This window comes from Otolemur garnettii, unplaced genomic scaffold (genome assembly GCF_000181295.1).
Source record: "Otolemur garnettii isolate 467f Iridium unplaced genomic scaffold, OtoGar3 scaffold00007, whole genome shotgun sequence".
NCBI lineage: Eukaryota > Metazoa > Chordata > Mammalia > Primates > Galagidae > Otolemur > Otolemur garnettii.
In genome coordinates, this window is record NW_003852402.1 from 2386298 (window position 1) to 2405476 (window position 19179).

Consider the following 19179-nt stretch of genomic DNA (forward strand, 5'->3'; position numbering starts at 1 on the left):
GTCTTGTCTTCCCCTAATTTTTAAGAAGTGTTTTTCTTCATAAAGATAATACTTTTTTTTTTTTTATAGAGACAGTCTCACTTTATTGCCCTCTGTAGAGTATTGTGGCATCATAGCTCACAGCAACCTCCAGCACTTGGGCTTAGGCGATTCTCTTGCCTCAGCCTCCCGAGTAGCTGGGACTGCAAGGTGGCTGCCACAACGCCAGGCTATTTTTTTGTTGCAGTTTGGCCAGGGCCGGGTTTGAACCCGCCACCCTTGGCATATGGGGCTGGCACCCTACCCACTGAGCCACAGGCACCACCCTACAGATGATACATTTTTAGCATAAAAATTAGACATGCACAGAAGTCTGGGTAAGAGCTTGCATTGTCAGCACCCAGCAACAGCCCCTCCTGACCTGAGTGCGCTGGGCCTCTGTCCTGCAGCACCCTGGACATGTGGGGCCGGAGATTTTGCTGAGGCAGATGTCCGGGAATTGTAGATTCTGAACCACGTCGTGTGTGTCTGCACCCTCTAGTTGTGCCTCCTCTGGTCCTGGCCATCAGAAATGTCTTCAAATGTTGCAACACACCCTGGGGCAACACTACCTCCAGCTGACAACCAGTGGCCTGGGCAGATTTGCAAGGCTCCCCAAATGAGGAGGCGTCTGGGGGAGGAAATGCCGGAACAGCCTGAGGGATCGGGATTAGGATGAACTTGGATATGTCTGCCTGGTTACAGGATAGAAGTCACAAGGTCAGAGCGATCGAGGGACAGACCTGAGCCCACCAGGAGGCCTGCACCTGCCTGACCCAGAGGCCCCAGATCCAGTCACTGAAAGATGACGCTGAGCTCTCTGTCTCCTACAACCGACAAGACCTGGTTCACCCAGGGGGCTCTGGACTGGCATGTTCAGAGGGTCTGAAGCAGGGGGCTGGCGGTGGGGACGACAGATGAGCCCTTCCTGCTGCTCCTATCAAGTGAACAGGAAATGAATGCAGAGAATTAATAGAAGATGAAAGCGACAGATTTACGGAGCAGATGGCTTGAACTGTCTGGATGCTGCCACTCGGCAGCTCGAGGCAGCAGGACAGTCCCCCAGATAGGAGGGTGGCAGGCAGCCTTGGTGACGCACACAGTGAGAGCCTGAGCCTTGGTGCCGCTCGAGGTTCTGCACAAGACCCGCCCAGCTGTGTGACGTTGGGTGGGTCGTTCACCCAGAGCTTGGGCAGGCCCTTTACCTTGACCTTGGGCAAGTACTTCGTTCTGACCTTGGGCAGGTCATTTCACTTTGAAGGATACTTGTCTCCTCACCAGGAAAATGGAGATATTAGCATCTCTTCCAGGTCACTGCAAGAAAGGGTGCAGAACGCCAGGCCAGGGCCTGGTGCAGAATGGCAGCTGTCAGCACGGAGCTGTCAGCAGCATCATTATTATTGATCTCCAATTACTGCAATGAGCACTTAAGCAGAGCAGCTGACCACCTCCCCTGCCAGGGGCCCCGCAGCTCTTTGGGAGATCAACGGCGGGTGGTTGGATGTCTGATCAGGATTCAGCAATCACGTCACTTGGAATTATGCTGATGGGAAGGTGGGAGCCCGGGAGGGTGGGAGCCCTGTGCCAATGCAGAGGTGAGCACAAGGCACTGTCCCCAGGAGGTGAGCACGGGGCTCTGTCCACAGGGCACTCTGAGCTGCCTCCAGCCGGACAGCCCTGGCACTGCGGATTGAGGTGCTGGTTCTTCTGGCTCCGGACACCAGCTCTCCACTGTCCCCCAAAGTGCATCTCTCACTAAGCATTTCACAATGTGCATCCCCACTGTCACCACAGCCCCGAGAGCTGTCAGACACTTTCAGCAAGTGCCACAGCCTAGGCAGTTTCAACAATAGGGATTTATGATGTCACAATTCTGGGTGCAACAGCCTGAGATCAAGGCTGGTTTAGGAAGCCCCCTCATCTTGGCTTGGTAGAGAAGCCGTTTCTCCCTGTGTCCTTGCAGGGTCTTTCCCGTGTGTGCGTCCTAGTCTCTCCCTGTAGGGCACCAGGCCTGTGGGGTTAGGGCCCCCCGTAATGTCCTACTCTCCCTGTAGGGCACGAGGCCTATGGGGCTAGGGCCCCCTGTAATGCCCTAGCCTCTCTCCCTGTAGGGCACCAGGCCTGTGGGGTTAGGGCCCCCCGTAATGTCCTAGTCTCTCCCTGTAGGGCACTAGGCCTGTGGGGTTAGGGACCCCGTAATGTCCTAGTCTCTCCCTGTAGGGCACCAGGCCTGTGGGGTTAAGGACCTCTGTAATGCCCTAGTCTCTCCCTGCATGGCACCAGGCCTGAGAGGTTAGGGCCCCCTGTAATATCAGGGGCTTATGACATTATGTATGTAATAGGTGGGTTTATGATTCCAAATTTACAGGTGAGGAAATGGAGCCTTCAAGGACTCACGCTCCAAGGCCACAGCTCCACTTAGTTAAGGCCTCTTAGCCTCTGTGTCCTTGGTTGTAGGAAGTATCCATCCAGGTCCAAGCCCATGCCGTAGGCTCTGTCCAAGCTCCAGTAGCCTCTGGGGCTGTCTCTCAACCCAGCCAGCTTATGTTGTCCTGCAGTTAGTATCACCTCCCCAGGATCACCAAGCTCCCTGGGGCACTGACCTGCTGAGGTTCCCCTCACCTGTCTTCTAGACAGACACCTGGTCACAGCCTGCAGCTCCATCCCCAGGGGAGCCCCGGGGGGCTCTACCCATACAAATTCATCTTGAGGGCAGAGATCAGAAGGGTACCAAGGGTGCTGCTTGGAATTCAGGAGTAGAAAGCCTCTCGCCATCAGAACCAAAGAGGGCAGGTCCTGCTCTGAAGAGATCCAGATCCCCAGTGAGGTTGGTGCAGGGGACACAGCACCACAAGCATTTGAGGGCGCAAAACAGATCAGGGACACATGGTAGGAAAGGACAGTTTTCTCCTGGAGGTCAGAAGAGGTCCCCCACTTGTTCCAGGCTTGTCAATATGAAAACAGTCCAGGGAGGTGGGGTTGGGCGCACACACCTAAGACGTTCAGGCCCCTGCACGGGGTCCCTCTCTACCAGGGGCCCAGGGGCAGCAGCCACTATACAAGGTCCCTCTCTGTCCAAGCTCCAGGGACAGTGGCCACTACATGGGGTCCATCTCTGTCCAAGCTCCAGGGACAGCGGCCACTGCACGGGGTCCATCTCTGTCCAAGCTCCAGGGACAGTGGCCACTGCATGGGGTCCATCTCTGTCCAAGCTCCAGGGACAGCGGCCACTGCACGGGGTCTCTCTCTGTCCAAGCTTCAAGGACAGTGGCCACTGCACAGGGTCCCTCTCTGTCCCAAGCTTCAGGGACAGTGGCCACTGCACGGGGTCCCTCTCTGTCTAAGCTCCAGGGACACTGATCATAGCACAAGATCCCTCTTCACCAGGGGTCCAGAGGCAGCAGCTGTCTCTGTTGCCCTATGAACAATAGAAGAAAATCCCACCCCCAAAGCGTGAAGCTTTGTCCCAAGGGTTATTTAAGCTGAAGCTCCGGAGGGGAAGCAGCCACCAGGAGAGCTCTTGGCCTCCCTCACTCTCCTGACAGCAGGACACAGATTACCAACTTGTCCCTCCTGCCCTCTCTGCCAGGAAGGACGAAAGCTGATCACCTGAGATGACAGTAGGTCCTTACCAGCCTGGGCAGCAGAGGATTCCACACACTTCACAAACCAGCCTTTATCTTCCCTGAATCCGCCTTCCCCCATTTGCTGACCCCAGAGACACAGAGCCATTTCCTTTGTCTCATCACATCTCTCAAAATGACTGTTCTTTGGTGAAGACCTTTACAAGCTGAGCGCCAGGACCCCCTTTAGACCCATTCCCTGGTACCCCCGTGTGTCCTGAGACACGCATGTTAACAATGCTGTTTGCTTTTCCCCTACTCAGAGGGTAGGGGGTAATTGCTTTTCTTTTCTTACACCTTACACCTCACACCTTGCCCACGGCAAGCGGCCCGGCCACAGCTGTTCAATGAGTGAAGGAGGGAAGGGAATGGGGAAGTGGACACAGGGCCCCAGAGGCCCTTTCCCGGCTGTGGCCCATTTCCGAAGTGCTCCTTCTTGGGCGATGCCTGTTCAGGGCTTCCTGGGCCTCCTCGTCCCCAGGGCTCACCTGAGCATCTGTCTCCTCCAGGTTCCCTCGTCACCTGTGTGGATTCAGTGTCACAAACCAGCACATTAGTCCTGATGGGCAATTAGGTATGAGTTTCCTAATTGCGTCACTTTAATCCTGATATGAATCAGGGCCTGACGGCTCCTAATGGGCAGGCCTCCACATCACTCAAGCTCAGTCTCCATTTCCACCAGAAATCTGATTACTCATGTGCACTTTCCTGTGGATTAATCTGGAATTTTAATTTCAACAAGGGGATCCATCAAAGGATGATTTCTGTTCAACACTAATTAGTCTAATTGGTTACCATGATGTGAAAATTAGCTCGGTGCCGCCAGTGCCTGTTTTCCATGTTAGGCAAGGCAGGTGGGGTGACCAAGCAGCACTCACAGGACACAGAGGAGTTCACCTCTGCTCATCGTCACACCCACAGTCCCTCAGGTTACAGGGGCGGGTCGTGCAAGACGCCCAGTGGCCACCGGTCACTAGTGTGTGGTCAGCAAATGGAAGGCTCTGTGCATCACCACCTTTCTCAGTTGTTCTGGGGACCATGTGTTCACCTGACTATTTATTAAATGCACCAGGCCGAAGGTTTCCTAAAGGGAAAGCTGGACTCCTAGGCTGAACCTGTGGTGGAAGTGGCCAGGACACACTGGACGCAGGGAGGAGCATTGACTCATAAACTCACTCATCAGGTTGGCCTGCACCCTGTGCGCTGGGCAGCCCCTCCCAGAGCCCCCATCCAGCTCTCAAAGGGTGGTGATGCCAAGTGCCTGTGGCCTCCTGGCTGGAGAGGGCCAGGTTAGCAGGACAGCAGAGCACCCCAGGGGGGTTACACAGATGTCATGTTTTTCTCTGACCTGGTCATGAGGCCTCTTTCTCTGTGGACAGCAGCTTCAAACTCCAGCCCTGCCCTGCCAGGCTCTAGAGGAGGTGGCCTTGACTTTCAGGGATTACTCCTTATCCTGATGGTGGCCTAATGCCTAAATGCCTCTCGTGTGACTAGGTGTCCCTCCCACCAAGACAGCCACTCTCTAGGGGAGCCCTGACCAGGAGTGAGTTAGACTCCTGGGTGTATGGCTCAGGAGAGGATGGAGGACAGCACAACAGGGCACTGCTAGTAACAGAGTTTATTACTCACAGACCCAGAGGAGGGGCGGCCTCAAGGGCCTATGGGAAGGATCCAGAGAGGAGGGCATGGTCCTCCAGGGCCTATGAGAAGGATCCAGAGAGGAGGGGTGTCCTCGGGGACCTATGGGAAGGATCCAGAGAGAAGGGGTGTCCTTGGGGACCTATGGGAAGGATCCAGAGAGGAGGGGTGTCCTCGGGGACCTATGGGAAGGATCCAGAGAGAAGGGGTGTCCTTGGGGACCTATGGGAAGGATCCAGAAAGGAGGGGCGGCCTCGAGGGCCTATGGGAAGGATCCAGAGAGGAGGGGTGCCCTTGGGGACCTATGGGAAGGATCCAGAGAGGAGGGCATGGTCCTCCAGGGCCTATGAGAAGGATCCAGAGAGGAGGGGTGTCCTTGGGGGCCTATGGGAAGGATCCAGAGAGGAGGGGTGTCCTTGGGGACCTATGGGAAGGATCCAGAGAGGAGGGGTGTCCTCAAGGGCCTACATATTAAGGTGACCAGACTTTCCGCTTTTGGCGGGACAGTCCCAATTTTTAACAATTTGTCCCCCTGCCCATCTGCACACATGCCTAGTGGTGTGAAAACTGCCAAAACAGGGCAGAGGTGAGGGCTGAGGGAATCCCCAGGAGTGACTGGGTGTGTGGAGTCTGAAGAGACCACCCAGGTGTTGGTAGCAAGGAGGGACGTCTGCAGACTGACCCAGACAGTTGTGCCCAGGGCCTGGACAGGTGAGTGGGGACTAGCACGGAGGCTGAGGAGGAGCAGTCAGGGAGGGAGGGGAGCTGAGGTGGGAAGGACAATCGTAGGAAGGCCCTGCCTGGTGGACATCATCCTCATGACCTTGGAGCTTTGACTGGATCATGACATTGAATTTATTCTCTGATCTCACCATATTTTACTGTGGGCGTGTAAAGAGTCATTCAGGGGACTCTTCACACCAAGGGGGCTAACCAGGAAAAAGGAGACCTGTACTGGCAATATCAGTTTGCAGACCAGGAAAGGCAGTCTGCAAAGACCGAGAGCAGAAGGGCAGGCTGGGTTTCATGCCTCACAGGGTCCAGATTACATGATAGCATCTCACATTTCAGCAGGTCTGGGGGGAAAGCTGTACATATTTGTGGGAAATCAAAGCACAAGTGCATTGAGTAAACATGTAGGTAACATACACCCCACGTTCACTTTGGGGTGTCATTAAAATGAGGTGAAATTTGGTTCTTTATGCCAAAAGGTGAGCCATAGGATACGAAGCCGGTCTGTGTACAGCCTGGGGAGCTGGGACTGGCTTCAGGTCTGTGGTTGCTTATCAGGAAAGATGTTTGTAGGGCTGGTCCTCTGTCCAACCCGAGTCATAGCGGTCTGGGTTGTAATTGGCAGTTAGGAGTCATCTGATAATTTTTCTGACAGCTCCTATTGTTAGGGAGTTTAGTAAGAGTGTGGTTTTTCTTGTAGAGGGAGGAATTTAGAATTTTGCCATGCCCCCTGGACTCTGAAACCTCCATCCACAGGTAAATTCTTTCCTTAACCTTAGGGTTCATCTTAGTTGATAAAGAGGAGTCTCTCTTGGTCTCTCAGATCACAAAATCCTCGTCAACTTGGTTTTCCATGGTCTGGGGACCAAGGAGAGAGGAGAATCTTCCACCAGTCACAGGAATAGCCTGACCGTGTGTGGACCTGGATGAGCTGCCCAGTCCCCTCCTCTCCCCACCCGCCCTCCTCTGCAGGACACACCCTCCAAGGCTTATGGTAGAATTCGCCACTCAGCAGGTGGCAAAAGTCTTTTGCTAACTGTAGGACCCTTTGCAAATATAAGCTGCTTTTATTATATTTCTTCCCCTGATACCAACAAGAACTTTGCAGAAACCATATGAAACTGTAAAATAAATTAGGTTTTCATCTGCCCCTCGATATGTGAACAGAGTGTAATTGAATTTCCTGAGTTTCACCAGCTGTTTTGAGCAAAAGGAAGGGTAGGTTGCCTTTGAGTCCCTTCATTATTTTGGAAACATTTGAACAATGATCCTTTTTTTAAGTTTATAGAGGGCTCTCCTGGGACAAAATGTTTTCTTTGGCCTTAACAAGGAGGCCTGAGTGGACAGCCCGGGATGAAGCTGGCCCAGGCTCTCTCCCACCCTGCCACTGGGGTGGGGGTCTTTCTGGAGAGCCAGGTGTGGGGGTCAACTGTGAGACACAGGGTCCAGCACCCCATGCATGAGGTCAGCATACCAGAGGGACTATGGGCTCACCTCCTGGCAGCCAGTGGTGTGACTGTTTCCCCTGGAACATTCTAGATCCTTGTGGAGGTTCAGGGGTGCAATGACAGGTTTAAAGCCAGAGTGTTCTCTGCAGTGTTTATAGTTTCAGCTGGTGGCCCACAGGTGAAACACTCTTGAGGGTACATGTCGTGACACGCCAGAGCTAGAGGGCTCTCAGGAGTCTTCCAGGTCTAAACAACTCTCAAGGGTTGGGCAGGGCTTGAGTCTCCCCAGAGATAGAAGAATTGGTCTCTAGGACGGCCAATGAGAGGGCAGAGTGACAGGGGGAACCTGCCTGTCCGGGTATCAGCTGCCTCACTGCGGGAGTGGTGACTGAGTCCCTGTATCAGGAACCCCAAAGCCACATGTACAGTCTGTCCAAGAGAAAGGGAAGAAAGAATGTGGAGCTCGAGGCAGGTGTGTCCCGGCTCACTGCTGCTCCGACTTCTCAGCCTGCCTGGAGCGCCCACATGCAAAATGAGAAAAAAGCTGGACACTTCTCACTCCTCTGCAGGGCTCAGAGCAGGGCAGACCTCTTCCTCCTCTTCTATCCCTAATTATAATTTAATCAGAGAGGTCTCAGAGAGACCCTGAGATTCTGGGGAGAAGAGCAAGGCCCGGCACCCCCTGCAGGGTCGCAATTAGAGCCATTTGGCCAGCCCAGCAAAACAATTGGGAACACCAGCTCAGAGGGGTGGTTGAGAAACTTTTTTTTAAAAAAAATGTCTTGGGCTTATGATTGGTGCCCTATCAACGTGATTTATTTGCTGTTCGATATTCCCTGATGACCATTCTTCGCTCGTGGAAGGGAGGAGAGAGCTGGCAACAGCCCCAAGATCTCACCAAGCATTTTCACTATTGATTTTTTGGGAACTCCTTGACTAATGGGGCCATTTGGCATGAGGATCCTGGGGAATAGAAGGGAATCTCAGGAGCGGAAACGTGTGTTCCTGGAAAGGAGAGGGGAAGACGTGTCCAGGGAGATGTCTCCCCATCATGCAGACAACACTCCATCCAGGCAGGTGCCTCGCTGTACAGCCAGCGCACAGCTCATAGAACACTTAGGGAATATCTTACTACTGTGATGTAGGAAAAATACGCAGCTGGCCTTTGTCCCTGGCTCCGGCACAGCGCCTGGAGCCCTGGGGATTTCCTGAGTGGCAGGAGCATCTTCTGTTATCCACGATGAGACTGATTTTCAACCACACCCGAGTCGGTGCTAATGAGGACACTTGGGTGGGGCCCGGACAGCCCTGGAATGGGGCTGGTCACCAGAGAGGCTACACGGTCAGAGGGTGGTCAGTCTCAGCACCGCTTCTCACTCCCCAAGGGAGGAGGCTGGAGATGGAGCTCCATAAAAACTCTTTTTCTCAATTTATTTTTAATTGACAAAAATTATATAAATTAATGGTATACAGCATGATGATTCGATCTGTATATGTTATAGAAACTCCAACCTGTGAGAATGACCATTATCAAAAAGATGAAAAAAAGTCCTGGGGGTGTGGCCGAGGGAGCCCTGGCACACCGCTGGTGAGAAGGTCAATTAGTCCAGTCATTACAGAAAACAGTTGGAGTTTCCTCAGAAAATTTTAAATAAAATTATCATATAATCCAGCAACCCCACTCCTGGGTATATTCCCGGAGGACATGAAATCAGAACGTTGGGGAGACATCTGCACCCCTGAGCTCCCTGCAGCACCACTTACAACCACCAAGATGCGGAATCGACACGTGTCCACCATGGGGACAAGGAAAAGAAAATGTGACACACACACAGCGGGGACCATAAAAAAGAAAGAAGTCCGGTCACTTGGGACAAGTGGACCAACTCAGAGGACATTACGTTAAGTGAAGTAAGCCAGTCACGGGACCGCAGCCGCCAGGTGATCTCGCTCACACGCAGAAGCTGAGAAGCTGAGCTCGTGAAAGCAGAGAGTTGAACGCCAGGAGCTGGGGTAGAGGCAGGGGACAGAGAAGCGGATAAAAGGTACAGATTTTCAGTTAAACGGGGGAATAAATTTAAAATCTCACTGTGCAATGTGACATCTGTCATTAATAGCAATGTGTCACATACGGACCGTCCCCGGCTTACAACGGCTTCACCTGTGATGTTTCAACCTTACAAAGGTGCAAACTGATTCTCAGGACCCCCACGACCACTCTGCCTTGAACTTCCAGAACAGTATGCAATAAATGACACGAGCTCTTCGGCACATATGACAAAGCAGGTTTGTGTGAGGGGGTTTTGCCCAGCTGCGCTCCTGTAAGTGTTCTGAGCACATGTTGGAGCTGAGCTGAGCACTGCTGTTGAGCAGGATAGGAGCATGAAATACATTTTCAATTTAGGGTATTTTCAACTTGTGAGGAGTTTTCCAGGACAGAACCCATGGTAAGTGCAAGAGCATCTGTACTTTAAAACTCTCCAACAAAGGGATTCTACAGCTGGGAGGCTCATGTGCTGAGGCAGGGCAGGGAGCTTGCTGGCCCCACCCCCGGTCCCCTGCACCTGGGCCCAGGCCCCTCCGTCTGGCTGCTCCTGAATAATAAACTGGTGATAGTAAGCAAAGCTGTGACCCGGCTCACTACTCTGTGAGTTTTGTGAGTCATTCTAGCAAATTGCAGAGCCTGAGCAGGGGACGTGGAAGCCCGGGCATCTGTAGTTACCCAGGCAGAAGTGCCGCATCCCTGGCACCCTGTCCGTAGCTGGTATGTGGAGTGGGGGCCACCTGGTAGGGCCAAGGCCTCAGTCTCAGTGGGGTCTGTGCTTACTTTGAGGGCTTGTGTCAGATTTAAATTGAATTAGAAACACCCAGCTGCTGTCAAGAGAGTTGGACAACTGGTTGGTGTCAGAAAAAAACTCATACTTAAACAATTGTAAAATTGAAAATAACTGGTAATAACATCATCTAACAAATGTGACAATGAAGTCGCTCACCCAGGAGGCCAGGCCACCCGAATGCTGGGCTGAGAGGAGCCCGCCTGGCTGTGCATGCCTGGGGTGTTATGTCAGAGAGTGGACGTGTGTGCATGTGGGATGTGTGTGACACCTCGCCAACACAGAGAGGTGGAAGGGCCTGCTAGCCACAAGAACTGAAGGACAGGGAGGACAGGGTGCAGGCCCATGCAGCAGGCTTCCTGGGGACAAGTGTCAAGTCAGCATGGTGGGAGGGACCAGTGTCACACTGGAGCAGCCTCTAGTGAACTGAGCTGTCCAGAGTCCTTCTTCCCAGAAATGGTTTGCCAAATTTGGGCAAGACTAGACCAGCAGAAGTCCTGGCTGACCTGTGGCAGGTGACCTGTGACCAGGGTGAAGTGGCTACCATTTATCAAGGAGCTCAGGGGCCCTTCCCGGTCATCCCTTTAGGGGATCTGTTGTCACCAGCTGTCTTTCCCAGGTAAATGTTGTCCCTGAGCCCCCCCGGGACCCTTCTGCCTCCAGGCTCTAGACACCCATCTCCTGAGGCCCTACCCCATCTCCCCCACGCACCAGCCTCCGGCAGACTGGAGAGCAACTTCAGAAGATTTGCACGGACCTCGCCTCTCTCATTTGCAGCAGCCCATCTACTCTGCGTGGGAGGACTCCCCGCCTACAGGGACACCTCCACACCTTCCTGGTGCTTCACAGTAGCACCCCCACTGGGTGTTCCCCTGAAACCACGGGTGTGTAGCCCTCTGCAGTCACTCTCCCCACTCCTCTGCGGTGCTGCAGGGCAGGGCCAACAGGTCAGCAGCAGGTGCTCTCAGGGCACCCCCTGTGTATGTTGTGACAAGGGCTTGGGCCTGGACGTGAAGAGGCACCACGAAGGAATCCATCAGGGTCCCAGAAGGGCACATGAGCATTTCCTGACCCCACACCTGAGGAGTCCTGGGCAGGAGAGTCCTTCTCCTGGGGGCAGCCCAGAGCTCAGCACATTGCCCACCTGGACAGGACAGACTCTCTATGAGGATGATTTGGGATGACAAGTGCTTTCTCTGGACCATTCTCAACTAATAGCATGTGAGCGGGCTCAGAGGGTGGGGCCTGCAGGGGGGTGCTGCTGTTAAGCATCAAGGATTGCTGGACTATTTCCCTTTCTCCCCACTCAGGCAGCCTCATCACCACCTGCCTCCCAGGAAAGACAGACACATGTGTGTGCACACACACACACCCCCCACAACATGCACACGCACACACTCAGGCACACATGTGCGCCCCCCACCACAGTGCACACACACCCCACATGTATGCACACACACACACACCACACTATGCACACACACGCACTCAGGCACACATGTACACACACCACACAGTGCACACACACACACTCAGGCATGCATGTGCGCCCACCACACAGTGCACACACACCCCATTCAATGCAACTACCTTCCCGACTACCTCCACCCAAATTGCCCAATAAGTTAAACATACAAAGTACAAAGGGAAAGGGATGTGTGACACTCGTTTTTGTCCTGGACTCAGAGCCCCTCTTCTAACTGCCCAGGGCACTGACAATCCTCAGACAAACTCAGCTTTTAGTCCAAAGTTTCATTTCCAAACTCAGAGTAAGAAAATTGAAGTTGGCCCAAAATGTCTTATCCCTGCAAGAAACAGGCGAAACCATTCTAAATGTAAAAACATAAGCTGAGAACACACACAACATAACACATTCTGGGAATTAAATAAAGATACGTATGAAAAAGAGAGCCAGGAAATAAAAATATTTCACCCACTTTACATTTACTTAAGACATCAAAGTGGGCCCCCATGGGCAGAGAAGAGTGGGCGGGTGGAGAGTCCCCGAGGATGGCTCCCAGGCTGGGGTGGGCCCTGGGCTGCTTATGGGGTGCCGGGGAAGCCAGAACAGGCAGCCTGGTTGGTTCTCCCGACAGTGAAAAGCACTCACAGCCACTCGGGAGAAAGGCATTTCCACCCTTCCTGATTGAAGAAATAGTCCACAATTAATTAAAAGTGTTGCCTGCTTTGCCATTCTGTGGTGGAAAGATAAGTTATTATGGACCAGCCATTCTCAGATGTATAAAATTTGTTTTTAAAAACTGTTGCAGAGCTGAAACCAAAATCCTTCCTTTCCCCAAGCTCCCCATCATTAAGTGTCTGGAGCTATCGGGGAGCTCAGACCCACAGCCCTAAACGAGACAGACAACCCACAAGGCAGTCTGTCCTGACCTCAGCCTGCGTGGAGTGCCAGGCCAGAGTCCCCGTGGAAAGAACAGAGCTTCACAGACTAACGGGGTAAGCGCTGCAGCAGGGCCTCGGGTGTGGATCCGCTCCAGAACGAGAGGCCCAGCATCCCCTGCCACCCGCTGGATGGATCAAGGACCAGGTTTGGGAAAATGTTCCACAGTAGGCAGGTGCACGAGCGGCCCCCCACCTGGCTTCTGGGGTTCCGTTCTGGGATGGGGTGGTGTGTGCGATAACTTTACTACAGTCCTGAAGCACTTGAGAATGTCAGAGCCTCGGAAGTGAGAGGGATACATTCTCAGTTCATTAGAGATTTAATCAAACCATTTACATGACTGGGGTTCCCAAATGTATGGGAAGTTGCAGGCTGACGTGCAGAGCCAGTGAGCGGCCACACAAGGACAAGGAGAGGAGCATACAGCATACAGCATACAGCAGGCCTTACAAACAATTGTTTTCTCATGAAGCAATTAGGGATATGAACTGGAAGTGGAAAGCAGAATGGACTTTTCATCACATCCAATTACGTTCTGCTGCTGGGGACTGTGTAATCGCAGAGGTGGACTGAGCCGGATTGGCACGCCCTGTGATGCAGACAACTGGGCCTTTTCTGATGTGTCAAGTGGGTGACGGCAATGGTGGGGCCCGGGGTGGGTGATGGCGATGGTGGGGCCCGGGGGTGGGTGATGGCAATGGTGGGACCCAGGAGTGGGTGATGGCGATGGTGGGGCCCAGGCTCAGGCCTGCTGTGACTGTTGGCGAGGGCAGAGCAGGTGCAGAAGGCTCCCACAGAGGCCACTGGATCAGAGGCCTAGGGTCAGCGGGCGGCAGGGGCTCCCTGCTCTGTTGCTCGCCGTCCTCTCTGGTGGCATCCAGAGCCTCAACAATGACAAAGCAGGAAGGTGAGAAAGTACGCTGTGCGCCAGGGCCTCTGGCACTCAGGGCCAGCAGGGTCTGACCCATTCCAGACACGGGGGCTCTGTCGGGGCTGAGCGGGGAGAGGCAAATATGCAGATGTTTTCTTGGAATTATTTTCCTGGCTACAGCCAACAAGAGGGAGGAGGTCAGGCTGGAGGATACCCCGGGCAGGACACTCATAGAGTTGGGAGGTGGGTGGTGAGGACACAGCCAGCCACACTCTGGCGGTGCCAGGGCGGGAAGAGGCTCCCAGGAGGAGCACGCAGCCCAAGTGTGTATCCGGGGAAGGGGGAAGATAAAGGATTCCAAAGGAGAAATTAAGATTACAGAACTGTTGTGAGATAATTACCTTTGGCTACAAAGAGCAAAGCCAGGGTGACTCCATCCCAGGTAGGACGGGCAGCACCGGACAGCCGTCCTTTTCGGGCATTTTCTGTGTAAGGTCTCAGTGGCTGCTGTCCCAGGCTGCAACTCTGCAGCCTTGCCTGAGGCTTCTCTCACCAGCATACACACAGGAGCACCCTCCTCCCTCCAGGGCCCGCCTGGCCTTAGTGCCAGGTTTTTTTAAACACAAGTGACTCCATTCTGACTCAACACAGCCCACCTCAGAAGAGACGTCGGGTGGGTGCAGACCAGGCCAAGCTCACCGCTTTCTACCACTGACCCGGGCTGGCGCTGCAGAGCCTGGGCCAGACCTGCTCTGAACCTCCTCCAGGCTTTCCAGAACCTTCTCCTCTGGCCCAGCTTCCTGCCTCACTCACCCTGAGGCCTCCTGTTTTCTGCAGGAGGGCTTCCGGTGGCCGCATAGAGTCAGAAAGCTGTTGTGTGTCCACCCTGAAGTCGACAGCACTCAGTGGGGACTGAAGCAATTTCTGGATGTGGTTTCTGTCACATTATTTACTTTTACGATGTGCTTTTGATGAAAGGCATCATCCCTTGGACGTTATTGATGGCTTGTGAGAATCTGCATTAAGAATATCCACGATCTGGAAAATGCAATTTGTGTTGGCTCCGGCTCACCAGGTCTCTAGCACAGCCTGGCCTGTGTGAATCCGGGCCGCAGAGTGAGACTGAGTTTCCACCGAGTCCCCAGCTGGTACTGAGGGGAGCCCAGGGTGATGACACCCCCACCGAGCTGCAGGAGCTCCAGGCCCCGGGGACAGGGTCTGGGTGGCAGGGAGCAGCTGTGACAATGACAGCCCAGAGTGGAGCCATAAAAACAGTGGAATGTGTGGCTCACTCTGATCGGGGCTGGGGAAGGGCTCCACAGAGGACAGAGGCCAAGGACAAATAATGGGACTTTAATGGTGAGGGGCACTCGCCAGGGGGAGGGCACTGCAGCTGCAGACCCCAGGCCCTGACCCAGACTCACCGTCTCTGCCTGGGCTTGGGAGGCCATCGGCTATGTGGCCACGCTCCACACTCAAGTCAGAGCCACCTCCCTAAAATGCTGCAGGTTACAAGTAAGCTCAGGCTCCTGGGGTCTACCGCTCACAAGCCACATGGCCTGGGCGGGTTCCTGGCGTCACTGTGAACTAAAGACAAGTGACAGTGTCCTCTCGCAGGAACTTGAGGACTGGGTTAGTTAACACGTGTGCTTATAACAGTACCCGGGACAGGAAGTGACCAGGGAATGAGAGGTTTAGTAACGATAATTGTCATTATATACAGGGCCCTTGCAGCTCCAGCCCCTCTAGAGACCACACTCTCCCTCCCTGGTGGTTTGGTGGTTTGGCCCTTCTAGGAATCTGCAGACTCTTCCCCTGCTCTCCCAGAATTTCATTCTGTGCCATTATCGAGTCGTCTGCACCTCCTGGGTGGAGGGTGCTTTCCGCCACCTCTCAGGGGCCTTTTAGTACTCAGGCTGCAATGACTCCCCAAGTCTGTTCCACGTAAAAGAGCTGACATATGCACCAACGCGCACAGACCCGCCTGCCTGCACGCCCCTCGCCAGCACACACAGACCCGCCTGCCTGCACGCCCCTCGCCAGCACACACAGACCCGCCTGCCTGCACGCCCCTCGCCAGCACACACAGACCCACGTTCCTGCACGTCCCTTCACTAGCCATACTCTTGGAAACAGTTGAAATGCCCCTTAAGACAGGTGTGAGGGTGGGGTAGCGGGTACCTGGAGTCCCAGCTGCTTGAGAGGCTGAGGCAGGAGGATCACTTGAGCCTAGGACTTGAAGGTTGCTGTGAGCTGTGATCCAGCCACTGTGCTTCAGCCCCAGTGACAGATCAAGACCCCAATGCTAAAAATAATGAGTGAGAAGTGAGTCTGTGAGCTCTGCTCTATGGTACAATAGATATTCTATGGCTGTCCAAAATGGCAGGTGCACCCCAGGGATGTGCCGTGAATTGTCACAACTGGCTCTCCCGAGAAGGTAGGCAGATGACTTGCCATGTGGGTGATTCTTGTCGTATAAATGTAGTCCTTCTGCCATAACGACCTCAAGCTACCAACACAGCCCCAATCAGCTCACAAAATTCTTCAAAAAAAATTTTTTTTTGAATCCACCACCTCTGGTGTATGGGGCCGGCACCCTACTCCTTGAGCCACAGGTGCCGACCAAAATTCTTAAAAATGTTAACAGCTCTCACAAGCCAGGAGAGCCAGCTCCAGTGCACCAACAGACGGACCTAATGACATGGAGACGGCTCAGGGCAGCTTAAGCACAAAAGGCGAGGGCAAGCTGCTCAGGGAATATGATCTTGTGGGCAGGAGGACACAGGACGGGGCTTCCATGAACGTGGGTGCATTTTCCTTCCTGCTGCTCAGTGAGCTGAGGTGGCCTCCATTCACCACCCGTTACCTTCCTTCCTGGGGCCTGTGGGCTTTCTAAGGGCCAGCCCAGGCCCAGGGTGGGTTGTGTCCTCTCTTGTTGAATGCCCAGAGCTCACACCAGGGCAGGGCTCCCAGGAAACTGCCAACAAAATGCTGATGAGTGTGATGGCACTAAATTTAGGTATCTGTCACCCACCCATTCCAGAGCCTGTGACATCCCACACTGGGAAAACCAAGGTCAACTCACTCAGCATCAATACAGACTTGGCAGCCCTGTCTCCTTGCTCTCTCGACCACATCCAGTCTCCATGGCCTCCCTGAGCCCTTGTCTTCTGCAGGAAGCCCCCCAAGGGAAAGCTCTTCTGTGGTCTGACTCTTCAGAGCCTGTCCTGCTTCTCACACTGACCACGACCCAGCCAGTGACACAACCCCACACATTCAGAAACAGGACAATTAGGTCTCACGCATCTCTCCTGGGCTGCTCCATTCACAATCCACCAGGCCAGGCCTCCCCCACTCTCTGGCCACATTCTGAGAGGGCACCAGGTGGACAGAGGCAAGGCTGGCTGTTTGGAGCAGGGGAGATGACTAATCAGGAACGTCTCCTTTCCAGCTTACAGCTCGGATACTCCTGTGTCGCCTTGTTCTTTCTGAACATTAAGTCTAATAGGCTGATTTGTCTTCCAAAGTAAGGACTTGGAACCCACAGAACCCTGTAGAGCGGACTGCCCTGGGCAGCAGGGGGAATGCCAATTCCCATGCTGAGCCCAGGGCGAGTGGCAGGCCCCTCACTCTTCACTGCCTATGGACCCCGATGTAGGGCTGGGGATATTTTACCCATTTCAAGGTCAGGAGGCAAAAGTCAGCTCCTTTGGGGGCACAGAATGACACCAAGGGGGGATGAAAACAGCTCTGACTTCAGATTTTGTGCTCATTATAACAATTTCTATTTTTGCCTACTCTGACCCCTCAGCACCCAGCACAGGTCAAGTGAACAGGCCCAACTTTGAAAATGCTGGTAGATGTGAACTTAATTGGTTGGCTCTGGGTTGAGGTCATCCCACTACCATCAGGCTAATTAGCACAGACACCCACTCTCTATCTCGGCTGCCTCCAGACAAAGTGTCCTGAAGGGTTTGCTGCTCCTCACAGGGTCTGTGTGTGGCTGGTTCCCCTGCACTCCCCGAATGTGGGTCCTGCTCTCTGCCTACTGGTGCAGAGGCTGAGCTGCAGGGGGATAGTGCGTGTCTGTACCCATCTGTCTATCTGTATGCACCCACATGTGTGCACAGCTGCACGTCTGCACACATGCACACATGCACACCCAGAACAGAATCCACTTTCCCCACCCCCGGAATCACCCCATCAGTTAGTGACACCTCAGAGGCCAGTTGCAGCTGTTTCATGCAAACATCCATCCTTCCTTCCCAGAACTGTTTTATCATTATCCCGTGTCATAATTATTTTGACAGGATAATTTGAAAGATAACTTATTGAATACTTAGTCATATTTGTCAAACAAACAATTGAAAGCAATCTGTTTCCCTCCGTCATGGAGATGCACAGACTTCAGGGCTCATGGCAGACCGCAGGGAGTCACAGCTTCTCCCACCACAGCAACAGTTGTGGGTGAAGCCAGAAACTGGGGCTGGCCTCAGGGGAAATCCTGAAAGATACATCTGTCTTCCACGCAGCCTGTCCGCCGCTCTGGAGCCCTTTTCCTGCACACAGTTAGCCCTTCCGGGTCGAGCGACCTAGGGGCCTGCTGAGTTCTGATGAGCAATGTAGTCTGAGCTGGATGGATGGAAGGAAAGCCTGGCCAGGCAGGAGGAGTATGCACACCCCACCACCTCACCAGCCACATGGCCGCAAATGCCACGAGTGTTGGCCATGTCCAGTCGTCCCTCCCCTGCCCTGAGACGCATGCTCCCGACGCCTCACTTAGCACCCCGGGGCCATCCTGTCCGTGTCAGGAGCACAGCCCAGACCTGACTGCATCTCCACCCACTGATGCCACATCCCCACACTCTGCCCCACTTCAGGAAACAGCAACCCTGCCATTCCGTTCTTCACACTGAAATCCTCCGCTTGCCGTCCCTCAGGAGAACTCTGCAGCCTCTGTCTCTAAAACAGGTCAAGACTCTGAGCCCGCGGTCTCGGCTCTGGGTCACTGGCTTCCCTGACCGACTCAGCTCCCAACCTCCTCCAACAGCCTGTTCTCAGCACTGAAGCCAAAGCATCTTTGAAACTCCAGGCCTGGCAAGGCCCCTCCTGCACACAGCTCCTTGGCACTCCCCTCTCACCAGGGACAGCTGAGCTCTCACGCTGGCTATCTGCCCTGGCCCAGTCACTGTCTCCTGCTGGTCTCAGCCACACTCAGGAAAACTGGTCCCTCGATGTTTCTCAAATACTCTGGACACAGTACAGACACCCTCCCCAGGGATAAGCCATGCCTGTGTGGGCCTCCCAGGAGGTCATCCCTGGTGTCCTCTTTAAATGCCATGCCCACAGACTCCAGTCCTGCACAGATGATCGTTCTCTGTAGATTCAGTGTCCTCACTTATTCTTCTGGTGTCTGATTGCCCCCGGGACCACCAGAGGGTGAGCTACACGAAGGCCGGCATGTCTGTGGTCATGGTCCAGCTCTGCGTCCCCCAGACCTCCCACACTGCCTGGCACCACAGCTGCCGTCCAGCTCTGCGTCCCCCAGACCTCCCACACTGCCTGGCACCGCAGCTGCCGTCCAGCTCTGCGTCCCCCAGACCTCCCACACTGC